This window comes from Petaurus breviceps, unplaced genomic scaffold, assembly GCF_028583685.1.
Source record: "Petaurus breviceps papuanus isolate PSGF00001 unplaced genomic scaffold, PetGlider_PUasm1.0 164, whole genome shotgun sequence".
Classification (NCBI taxonomy): domain Eukaryota; kingdom Metazoa; phylum Chordata; class Mammalia; order Diprotodontia; family Petauridae; genus Petaurus; species Petaurus breviceps.
Genome location: NW_027185735.1, coordinates 1,926,357 through 1,939,468, shown reverse-complemented (window position 1 = coordinate 1,939,468; position 13,112 = coordinate 1,926,357). Strand labels below are relative to the sequence as shown.

Here is a 13,112-nt window from a genome sequence, read left to right as displayed (position 1 = left end):
CTTCCCCCCAGATTTTCTAGTGAAGCAAGATGGATTTCTATACAACAGTTCCTGTACATCTTATTTCCCAGTTTCATATAACATGCATTAACATTTGTTTTTTGAAACTTTGAGTTCCAGAGTCTTTCCCTTCTTCCCTCCTCACCCACCCTCTCTGGGAAGACAAGTAATTCAACATAGGTTGTACATGTGTAATTATGCAACACATTTCCATAGAAGTAATATTGTTTTATCATTTTAAATTAAATTTTATGTTTATTTTTAGTTTGTATCATTCATTTCCACAAGATTATGACTTATAAATTTTCTCCCCATCTTTCCCCTACCCATCAGCCCAAACCGAGCTTCCACTGAATACCCTCTCCTCCAATCTGCACTCTCATCCCCCATACCCCTTCTGAGTTTACAGTAGGGCAACGTGGATCTCTATGGCCCAGTGCTTGTATATGTTATTTCCCAGTTGCATGTAAATATATATATATTAGACATTTGATTTTAAAAATTTGAAATCCAAATTTTTTCCCTTCCTCCATCGTCATCCACCCCTGCTGGGAAGAAAAGCAATTCAATATAGGTTGTTCACGTGTAGCTGTGCAAAACATTTGCATAGTGGATATATTGTGAAAGACTGACTATATTTCCCTCCATCCTGTCCCACCCCCTGCTTGTTCCATTCTCTACTTTGACCCTGTCCTTTTTCAAAAGTCAGTGCTTCCAACTCTCTTCCCCCCAACCTGCCCTCCCCTCCATCATTCCCCCTCTCATCCCCTTCCCCCCTACTCTCTTGTAGGATGAGATACACTATTTAGTGTGTATGCCATTCCCCCCTAAGCCAAATTCAATGAGAGTAAGGTTGACTCATTCCCTTTTGCATTCCTGTTCTTCCCCTACATTGTAACAGTTTTCCCTGGCCTCTTCTATGTAAGATAATTTACCTCATTTTGCCCCTCCCCATCTCCTCTCATTATTCTCCTCTCTCACCTCTCATCTTCACCTTTTAAGTATCATTCCTTCCTATTCAACTGGTACTGTGTCTTCTGTCTATGTATACCTGTACACATATATACAGACTCACATATGTATTCATACACCCATATACCTTCCTATACAGAAATGTATATGTATGTATGTATGTGTATACACACACATTTATATTCCCTTCAACTATTCTCATACCGAGAGAAGTTTCATAACTTACAATTATCTTTTTTTCCATGTAGGAGTGCAAATAGTTCAACTCTGATAAGTTCCTTATTATTTCTTTTCCCTTGTTACCTTCTCATGCTTCTTTTGCTTCTTGTATGTGAATGGCAAATTTTCTATTCAACTCTGGTTTTTTCATCATGAATGCTTGAAAGCTCTCTATTCCACTGAATAACCATATTTTCCCTTGAAACATAACACTCAGTTTTGCTGGGTAGGTGATTCTTGGTTTTAATCCCAGCTCCTTTGACATCTGGAATATCATATTCCAAGCCCTTCAATCCATCAGTGTAGATGCTGCCAGATCTTGTGTTATCCTGATTGTGTTTTCTCATTATTCAAATTGTTTCTTCTTGGTTGCTTGTAATATTTTCTCCTTGATCTGGGAACTCCAGAACTTGGCTATAATTTTTCTAGTAGTTTTCTTTTTAGGATCTTTTTCAAGAGGTGATCAATAGATTCTTTCAACCTCTATTATGCTCCCTGGTATAAAACTTCAGGGAAATTTTCCTTAATAATTACTTGAAGGATAATTTCTGGGTTCTTTTTTTTTTGATCATGGCTTTCAGGTAGTACAATAATTTTTAAATTGTCTCTCCTGGATCTATTTTCCAGGTCAGTGGTTTTTCTAATAAGATATTTTCCATTGCATTCTACTTTTTCATTTGTTTGGATCTGTTTAATAGTATCTTGATTTCTCATAAAGGCACTAGTTTCTGTTTGTTCCAATCTAATTCTGAAGGAATTATTCTCTTCAGTGAGCTTTTTAGATGCTTTTTCCATCTGACCAATTTGGCTTTTTAAGGCATTCTTCTCCACATTGGCTTTTTGAGCGTCTTTTGCCATTTGAGTTAGTCTATTTTTTAAGGTAGTATTTTCTTCAGTCAAGTTGTTGACTTGCTTTTCATGAATTTTTTGAATCATTCTCATTTCTCTTCCTAATTTTTCTTCCACTGCCCTTATCTGGTTTTCAATATCCTTCTTAAGCTCCTCTATGACCTGTAATCAGTTCATATTTTTCTTGGAAACTTTTGGTGCAGGAGTTCTGACTTTATTGTCTTCCTCTTGTTCCATGCTTTGATCCTTTTTGTCCCCCAAATAAGAGTCTAAAGTCAGATTGCTGTGCCTGCTTTGCTTCCTTTGTTGCTCATGTTGCCACTCAATTACTTTACTTTTGATCATTTTCCACAGTAGAACTATGCTTCCAGAGAGGAGAGCTTTGTCCCATATTGCTGTAGTTTTCTCAGTTGCCAGAGCTATTAGTTGGCTGCACTCCCTGAAGCCTCCACATGCTCTGGCTCACTATTGACACACCCGAGGACCTCCACCCTAGACAGCAACCTAGATCCAAGCAGGTTAAAGCAAGAGTTATTACCCCTCAGAATGGTCACTTGGTCCCCCTATAATCTGCAGGCCAGGTTCTCTGAGGCAGCCATGGGGTGGTGGCAGTAAGGCCTCTATATCTCAGATGCCTCTTGGGGGCAGAGAGCCAGCTGCCCTCCTGGACTCCCTGTTCCCAAAATTCACATTGACCTCTCTATTTTTCCTTAGCATCTATGGGTTGATAATTCTGGAAACCATCACAGCTGCTTGTGATCTACTTTCCTGAAGTCCCTGTAGCTGGCAGCTAGTTGTATCCACCCTGAGGCTAAAACTTCGGGCTCATGAGAGGCTGGACTGTGCTCCCAGAATGCTGTGATAGGCCCATCTTTCCAGCCTGCCATGCTGTCTTCAGCGGGAGGTTAGTTTCTCTCTGTCATTTGTGGGTTCTGCAGTGCTAACGTTTGTTTAGAGTCCTTTTTACATGTATTGAAGTAGGTGGAAGTGGGAGCCTCTGTGGAAGTCCTGTTTCTACTCCGCCATCTTCATAGTAGTTATATTGTGAAAGACTAACTATATTTCCCCCCATCCTATCCTGCCTTTCTATTTTAACCCTGTCCCTTTAAAAAAGTTTTGCTTCTAACTACTTTCTCCACCAATCTTCCCTCCCTTCTGTCACCCCCTGTTTATCCCCTTTCCCCCCTGCTTTCCTGTAGAGTAAGATATCCAATTGAATGTGTATGTTATTCCCTCCTTTAGCCAAATTTGATGAGAGTAAGGTTGACCCATTTCCTTTCACCCTGCTGCTCTTCCCTTCCATTGTAACAGTGTTCTCTTGCCTCTATTATATAAGATAATTTACCATAATCTATCTCTCCCTTTCTCCTCCCAATATATTCCTCTCACATCTTAATTTTATTTTTAAGATATCATCCCTTCATATTCAACTCATCACGTGCCCTCTATGTATACATGTATACACATATGCACACACACACATATATATGTATATATTTATACACAGATACACCTTCCTATACATATATATATTATGCATACATATAAACATATGTATGTATATATATATATATCCTTTTTAACTATCCTCACATTGAGAAATGTCTCATGAGTCACAATTATCATTTTTCCATATAGGAATGTAAATAGTTCAACATTAATAAGTTCCTTATTATTTCTTTTACCTGTTTGCCTTCTCATGCTTCTCTTGCTTCTTATATTTGAACGTCAAATTTTCTGTTCAGCTCTGTTTTTTTCATCAAGAATGCATGAAAGTCCTCTATTTCGTTGAATTACCATATTTTCCCTTTGAAGCGTTATACTCAGTTTTGCTGGGTAGGTGATTTTTGGTTTAATCCTGGTACCTTTGACTTCCAGAATATCATATTCCAATATCTTCAGTCCCTTAATGTAAAATCTACTAGTTCTTGTGTTATCCTGATTGTGTTTCCACAATACTAAAATTGTTCCTTCCTGGCTGCTTGTAGTATTTGCTCCTTGATCTGGGAACTCTGGAACCTGGTTATAATATTCCTAGGAGTGTTCTTTTGGGGATATTTTCCAAGAGGTGATTGGTGAATTCTTTCCATTTCTATTTTGCCCTCTGGTTCTAGAATATCAGGGCAATTTTCTTGGTTAATTTCTTGAAGGAAGATTTCTAGGTTAATTTTTTTGACCATGGCTTTCAGGTAGCCCGATAATTTTTAAATCATCTCTTCTGGATCTATTTTCCAGGTCAGTGCTTTTTCCAATGATATATTTCACATTGCCTTCTATGTTTTCATTTGTTTCCATCTGTTTTATAGTATCTTAATTCCTCATAACTTCATTAGCTTCCAATTGCTCCAATCTAATTTTGAAGAATTCTCTTCAGTGGGTTTTTGAAATTCCTTTTCCATCTGGAAATTTGGCTTTTTAAGGTATTCTTCTCCTTATTGGCTTTTTTGGCCTCTTTTGCCATTTGAGTTAGTTTACTTTTTAAGGTGTTTTTTTTTCAGGATTTTTTGGGATCTCTTTTAGCAGGCTGTTAACTCATTTTTTTTCCAGATTTCCTTGCATCATTCTCATTTTTCTTCCCACTTTTTCCCCTACTTCTCTTACTTGATTTTCAATATCTTTCTTGATCTACTCCTTAACCTGTAAGCAGTTCATATTTTCTTGGAAGCTTTTAATGTATGAGTTGTGACTTCTTTGTCCTCCTCCAGTTCCATGCATTGATACTTTTTTTTTCCCTAAAAAAGGATTGTATGGTCTGATTGCACTTCCTGCTCTTGCTAATTACTTGACTTTTGACCTCTTTTCCACAGTAGAATTCTGCTTACAGAATGGATCAAGTTTTGTCCAAAATTCCTGGGGTTTTCACAGCTGGCACGGCTGTTAATTTTTAACCCTCTCTAAAGCCTCCACAATCTCTGGCTCAGTGGCCAGAGACCCTAGTAGCACTACTGGAGACTGTGATCCAGATCCAGGCAGGTCAAACAAGAGGGATACCCTCTGAATTGTTGCTCTGTTCCCCTACAATCTGCAAGCAAAGAGCTCTGAAAGCAGCCATGTGGCACCCCGAGACTCCCGCCACTTCTCACCCCAGTGGCAAGGGCTGGACCATGCTCTTCCTTCACCCTTACAACAGAGTTTCTGATTGACCTTTTATTTTCTCTTTGGTGTATTTGTGTTGAGAAGTCTAGAAATTGCTACACCTATTGGGGATTCACTCTCCCGAAGTCTCCTCTAGCAGGTCTGGGCACTGGTTGGGCCTCCCTGGGGCCACAACCACAACTCATGGGGGACTGTGCTCAGCTCCTAGCACACTGCAATAAACCTTTCCCGTCTGACTTCCAGGCTCCTTTAAGGGAGAGGTTTGTTTCTCTCTCTTTCTTTGTGGGTTCTCTGTCTTTTATATTTGTTTAGAGCCATTGGGGGGGGGGACTTTTTTTTGGAGGACAATTGGAGTTAAGTGACTTACCCAAGGTCACACAGCTAGTTAAGTGTTTAAGTAACTAAGGCCAAATTTGAATTCAGATCCTCCTGACTCCAGTCCAGTGCTCTATTTACTGTGCCTCCTAGCTGCCCCTAGAGTATTTTTTTTACAGGTATTGGAGATGGTTGAAGAGGGAGCCCAGAAAGTGTGTGCTTTTACTCTGCCTTCTTGTCTCTACCCCAATTGCCTGATTAAAAAAAACAATACTGGTAGGAAACCAAATTTTACACATCAAAAATGGAAAATAAAATAATTCACAACTATTGAAGTGGGAAAAATATTTTGTCCTTTTACATGTCAACAAAACTGACCACTTTGATGAATGGGTAAATATTTGCTAAAATGCAAAATACACAGATTACTAGAAGAAACTAAATAGGCAAAAAAAGAAAGAAATTGTATGAGCCAAAAACATAATCCAAAATTTATAAACAACAGTCCCCACAACCTAATAGATTTCCAAATGATTTCTATCTAACATTTCAAAAGACAATGGTGGTTACTATAAGAGCAGGCAGGAACAAAAGAGAAAAGGAATAAAAGGGGATCATTGAGTCATCTTGTTAAGAAATGCAAAGAAAAGAGAAGGAAGGACAGAAAGAAGTACAGATGGCCAGGACAGCTTTGAAAGCATCAGATTGAATTTATTTTAAGAAAAAAAAAAGAAGCTATACATAATAGATGTGAAATTTCATGTACAACTATCTTTCAATATTTCAATAAACATTTATTAAGTGCTTACTATACAGCATATAGTGTGCTAAACCCTTGGGATACAAATAAGAAAAGGGGATAGTCCTAGCACTCAAAGTGTTTAAAATGTAATGGGGGAACATGCAAAAGAAAGCTGAAAAAGAAGGAGGAAGGAAGGGAGGTGATGAGTGAGTAGGAGCTTCACCATGGGGTCCCAGGGTAGTGGCATGGTGTTTTGTGTAATAAAAGCCTAGCAAAGCTTCTGATGGAAAATGGAGTTATAAGTTTTTACACCCTTTATAAGGCTTTCAGAAGAGTTTATTGCTCTTCCCTCCAGTCCTCCCGTCAGAGGAGATAGACAACTGAGAATGAGTTGAATACCTATATCTGAGACAATCTGCAGAGTGATGAGATTTCAGATGACTATAATGAAAAATTGTCATGTGGGTAACAGAACTTTGAATGAAATAATTTGCTTAGATTATCTCCAAGTTATTGAAGTGATGGACCCAGTGGGCCCTGCTCCCTGTGGGAGACAGAGCATTGAGTCAGGTTATGTGCCTGGTCTATATACAATTTAACAAGGTAAGGGGAATGGGAGAGCTACTACAGTTTAAGAAAATGGGAGGGGGGAAGGAATTATTGGATTTTGTTTCCACAGAAATAATACAAACATAATTTGTGAAACCTAAGGAGTCATATTTTTGGCTAATGTAAGAGATAAACTGATTGTAGTAGAAAACATTGAGGGATTAAGCCTAGAAATTGAGAGCAGACACTCTTTTGCTCTGAGAAGGCCTTTCTCCTGTGCATCAGAAAAACTGCCAGACCTATTGGAGCTCACTAAGGATGAGGCCCATTAACCCAGAAGCTATCTTAGATAATAGGACTCTTCTTACAAATATCTTGGGTTGAATCTTCAGTTCACATTTTTGTCAACTTTCTTAGCAATTGAGAAAATCCTTTCTCATGCTGTGGAAATCACAAAATTTGAGTGATACAAACTAAGAGTTTATGGCTTGGCATTTCTTTACTAAATAAAATATAAAGAGAATGAGGATGAAAAGCAGGAGGAGAATTGAAATGTGGAAATGAAAGATATAAGAAGGGGTAGAGACCCATGCAGGGGGTGGGGTTTAGGTATTTTTGGATAGGTTGTGAATCCTGAAATGTCTGGCCAATGGGATACAGAGGAGGGAAATATGACTCAGAATAGGACATTAAAAGCTTTGTAGTTGTCTGAAAGGGAGTGATTTTTATTGATATCTGTCTGGATATGGCTCCTATAACACTGGATTGATAAGAAAACAATTAGTGGTGCTAGTTAAACTATACAGTGAAATTCAGCCCCAAGAAACTAGGGCCCTTTCAGCCTCACCCAACTGAGGCATCTTCTAAAGCTACAGCTCCTTTTGGAACATTTAGGGGAGGCTACAGATGAAATGGCATTATAGACTTAATATATGTGTGGACCCTTGGGGCGGCCAGGTAGCACAGAGAGTAAGAGCACCGGCTCCAGTGTTGAGAAGACCTGGAGATCGAATCCTGGGCTCAGACACTTAGCACCCACCCAGAAACACCTGGCTGTGTAACCTTGAGCAAGTTACTTAACCCCAATTGCTTAGGGGCAGCCAAGTGGCTCAGCGAGTAAGAGCACTGGTTCCAGTGTCGGGATGACCTGGATCAAATGCGGGCTCAGATACTCAGCACCACACCCAGAAATAACTGGCCGTGTAGCCTTGAGCAAGTTACTTAACCCCGATTGCTTAAAAAAAAAAAAATATATATATATACATATATGTGTGTGTGTGTGTGTCTCGACCCTTTCAGTAATATTTATGTGTGTTACTGTGAGTAGGTCTGAGTGGAGACTTTTGTTTAGAGTTACTCAAACAATTCTGTACAGCCAACACCATATGAAGCTGAAAAACTTTTGGTTTCCCTTACAACAAGGATGGGGGGATGGAAGGAAACAAGAACATGTTTGCTGTAATTAAGTAGTTCTAATCTTACGAGCAATAGAGCTATAAGAAGAATGGGGGAGGGGGTAGCTAGTTGGCACAGTGGTTAAAGCACTGGGCCTGGATTCAGAAAGATTCACTTCCTGAAGTTGAATCTGACCTCAAATACCTACTAGCTGTGTGACCTTGGGCAAGTCATTTAACCTCGTTTGCCTCAGTTCCTCATTTGTTATATGAGCTCAAGAAGGAAATGGCAAGCCACTCCAGTATCCTTGTCAAGAAAACCCCAAATGGGGTCCAAGGAGTCAGACCCATCTGGGAAAAGGACTCAACAACCAAATAAAAATATCAAATTAGTAACCCATAGTTCACCTGAAACTTTAGAGAATTTAAATTCTTAAATATCCTCTGCTGTTTTTGTCTTTATCTATACTCTGTACTTGATATAGACATTGCCATCAACAGGCAATTTAGAAGAATTCTTAAAAAAAAATCTGCAAGGATCTGACTTTGCAAAATGTACCTTTCTGGTTAAATATTGAATATTTACAAAAGTAGACATAAAACTAGGACTAAGAATGCTTGTCTAAATTGGCATTGACTCAATTATCATTTAAATTTCTGTGATGCAAGTTAGCAAATTTTTATATAGTTTATATTTAAGAACTTAAGCACTCTCTGTAAGATGACTTCCATTACATAAGTGAATTCACTTAGAAGTCTTTAATTTTACTCCAATTGTGGCAAAAAAAAATCATAGGATGTACAAATATACTAAGCAATTGATTTCTAATTGTATGCAAAAAGCAGTGCATATCTGCAATGATTGAAAAACCTGAGAGACAGAGTTCCTGGTTAATTAATAATCAGTTTATCATTAAGGCTAGCTAATCATCACTAAATTGATGGTCAGTCCTTTCTCTCAATAACCAAAAGCAAAACCATGGAAAGGCTGAAAGACTTAATATGCTTTTGGAAAAGGGGTTGTCCCTGACAAGTAAAAATCAACCAGTTGGTGGATATTTTAACGAAGAGGTGAACTTGAAATTTTCAGCTTCTCCTTCTGAAAATGAGACTTGGTTATGAGATTCAACTATGTTCAACAATCTAGATAGAGGAATCCATCTCCACTCATACCACTGTGATTGATTTTTCCCTTCTTGAGCTGGGTCACCCTACTCCACCCAATTAAAGAGTACACAAGGACATGGACTCATTGCTTTGGGGCAAGAATTCACCTTGATTAGATTTGGTTTATACTCTAAGAGGAAGTAAGTTTCCTAATTGGGTGGGATCTTGACCAAGATCCAAGAGCATATTCTCTAAGGATTAGGGCAATTTTACCCATCAATCATGTCCTTCAGAGACTGACTTTCTACAGGGGATGGGACTAAAATAAGGGAATAAAGGAGAAATAAACCTGGATGCTAGTTTAATAATTGGTTATTAATGTAACAGAAAAAAATTCCCTCATATCAAATGAGTTGTATTATGGTGAAACAAGACTGTACTTCATTACATGTTCTACATTCAAGTGTTAATCTCAAATTAAATAATAAATATAAACAGTATGGGATCACCCTTTAAGACAATAAAATGAAGTCCACAGGGTTACTTTCCTGTAAAGTTACTCATTACATTGAAATTCTTTTTCTAAAAACAAAACTGAAGACATTTAAACTTACTAAATAATAGATCAATATCTTTGTACTTAAACTCTTTCATCATTGTCTAATTATTCCCATATCATTCTTAACTTGTTCATGAAGATATAACTATTAACAGATAGATGACAAATTCAAATACTCATCTAACTCACTTGTTTAGGATATGGAAATGGCTATAACCTAGTTAATGTAGATCATACTAGCTTTGTTGACTAACAAATCATGCTGTTGAAACATGGGCTTCTAGTACATCAAAATCCACAGACTTTCCCCTCCTTAACTGCTTTCTTGCCATTCTCTCTACCCCATCTAATACTTGCATATAGATAATTTTAACCACAAAATAAAATTTTACAATTATACCTATAAAATTTAATTTATTTTTGACCCATATGCTCTCACATTTTTATCCAAATCATTTTGTTTGACTTATTAATTATTTGTCTAACTTTTATGTCATCTCCAAATGTAATAAGGTAAAATTTATTCTTTTACCCGAATAAGAGATGTAGGGGAACATGATAGTCATCTTCATGTATCTGAAGCATTATCAGCCACTAGCAGAGAAAACAACGTACTGAGAAGATGCTGGTGATCACAAATAGAGTGATCTGGGAACAGGGACAGTATCTGCATGGATTATGAGTGCTTGTTCGATATTCTCAGTCCAAAACATGACTAGAATCATGGCTATTTTGCACCATAACTTTCTTCTTACCACCAAATTAGAACTAACCACAACCTACAATTAGATACCAACCTCAAACTTCAGATACCAGAAATCTCCAAGGCCCAAAACAGGACTAGAGAGTAAAATATTCCATCTCTTCCCTTGAGCAGCTTTTCTAGGAGCCCAGTACCATAACTTTATACTTCAGGCCTCATGCTACTGGGATCTCTTTTAGCTAATGAGCTTCAGAAAATGTTAGAACAACTTCAAACTGGAGGGATGTTTTTTTTTTAATATTGATTAATTTATTTTTAGTTTTCAACATTAATCCATAAGATTTTGAGGCCAAATTTTTTGCCTATCTCTCTCCCCCCCCCCATTGTGAAATGGCATGCAGTCTGATTACCCCAGTCTGCCCTCTCTTTTATCAACCCCCCCCATCCTTTTCCCCCTTTCTTGTGGGGTAAGATAGATTTCCAGGGTCTGCTAGGTGGAGCAGTGAATAGAGGACAAACCCTGGAGTCAGGAGGAACTGAGTTCAAATCCAGCCTTAAACACTTAACACTTAACTAGCCATATGACTTTGGACAAGTCACTTAACTCCAATTGTGTTGCCTTCCCCCTCCAAAAAAAGAAAAAAAAAAGAACATAGATTTCTCTATGCTGTTGCCTGTATATTGTATTTCCCAGTTGCATGTAAATTTTTTTAACATTTGTTTTTAAAACTTTGAGTTCCAAATTCTCTCCCTTCTTCCCTCCTGTAATGCCAAACAAAGGCAACTTCCCAAGATTCAAAACACTATAGCTGCTCTCCATTTTATTCAGTGACAAATTAAGAACATAGAAAATCAAAATATAGCATAATTCAAAATACAGCATTCACCAAGTGTAATTCAATCAAGCACTACTCCACCCCTGGATATTACATTCATTTAATCAATAACAAAATCCCTCTTCTAAATACTACTCCACCCCTAGGCAGTACATTCACTTAGTCAACCACAAAGCCCCTCTTCTCAAATAGAGATTAGTTTCCAATCATAAGTAAAGTACATTCATTTGGTCAGTCACAGAGCACAAAAAAGTCAAAAGTTCCCCACCCTTGGATCACAATTGAATCTACCCCAGAGTTACAACAAGCTTAAGCACAGCATTTAATACCCAAAGAGAGGTCTTTTCTTCATCTTGACCCAGGGCATGTTCTCAGCAATCTTTGTTTCTGGGGAGACAAAGCTTAGCAAGGCCACAAGATACATTGCCAGTGTCCTCATTAATTCTTTCTCTGTCTGCAGAACAGTCCTAGAACCCCTGAAAACAGTAGCAAAACCCTCTTCCAAGATTTCTATAAACATACAACAAGAAAATCCTTCTTCAGGGTTTCTGAAGCAACAGCAAGGTTCCACCAACAGCATTGGCCTCCACCAGTGGGCTCAATTCACTCTCTGTCTGCAGAACAGTCTCAGGAGCTCTGAACCAACAGCAAGGTTCCAGAACCTCTGCAACAACAGGATTGTCCTTCACCAGTGGATGAATCTGGCAAAACAACATCAAAACAGACAAAGTACCAGCATAATAGCCATGTCTCCTCAGTCCTTGGCAGCTCTGGGTGGCAGCTCTTAAAAGTCCTAGGCAGTTCAAACTGGCCCTTAGCAATCATCTCTGTCTCTCTCTGCCTCCATGATGCTGCTTCCAAAAAATTCTTCTGCCTCTCTCTTTGCTCGTGTCTCTCTAAATTCATGTCACCAGCTCCTCCCAGTTCAGACCTCTCTTTTCAAGTCCATCCCACAAGTGGGATTCACAAGCTCTGGGTTTTTAACACAATAAATCTGAAAACCAGGTCAATACAGGGGGATCTCTAAATTCCATTACTATTAAACCTCCCCACCCACCCTCATTGAGAAGGTAAGCAATTCAATATAGGTCATACACGTGCAGTTATGCAAAACACTTCCATTATAGTCATGTTGTGGAAGATTAACTATATTTTCCCCATCCTATCTTGCCCCTCATTTATTTCATTTTCTCCTTTCACCCTGTTCTCCCCCCCCTTTTTTTTAAGCAATCGGGTTTTAGTAACTTGCTCAAGGTTACATGGCCAGTTATTTCTGGGTGTGGTGCTAAGTATCAGAGCCTGGATTCGATCCCAGGTCATCCCAACTCTGGGGCCAGTGCTCTTACTCATTGAGCTACCTGGCCACCCCTCATACTGTCCCTTTTTAAAAATGATTGCTTCTGACTACTCCTCCCCTAATCTGCATTCCCTTCCATAATCCCCTCCATCTCTTATTGCCTTCACCCTTATTTCCCTATAGGGTGAGATACCCAATTGAGTGTGTATGTTATTCCCTCTTTAAGCCATATCTGATGAGAGTAAGGTTCACATTCCCTCTTACCTACCTCCTCTTGCCCTCTTTTGCAAAAGTGTTTTCTTGTCTCTTTTATGTGAGATAATTTATCCCATTCTGTATCTCCTTTTCTCCTTCTCCCAATATATTCCTCTCACCCCTCAATTTTATATTTTTAATTATCATCCATTTTTATTGAACTCATGCTGTGCTATCTATCTATCTATCTATCTATCTATCTATCTATCTATCTATCTA

At 38.4% G+C, this 13,112-nt stretch overlaps 1 protein-coding gene across 3 annotated transcripts in view; it reads left to right on the top strand.

The window, feature by feature from the left end:
- The window catches only part of LRFN5 (leucine rich repeat and fibronectin type III domain containing 5), a 525,826-nt gene that overhangs the window by 400,787 nt on the left and 111,927 nt on the right, over positions 1-13,112 (top strand). The gene's annotated exons all lie outside the window — the stretch shown is intronic.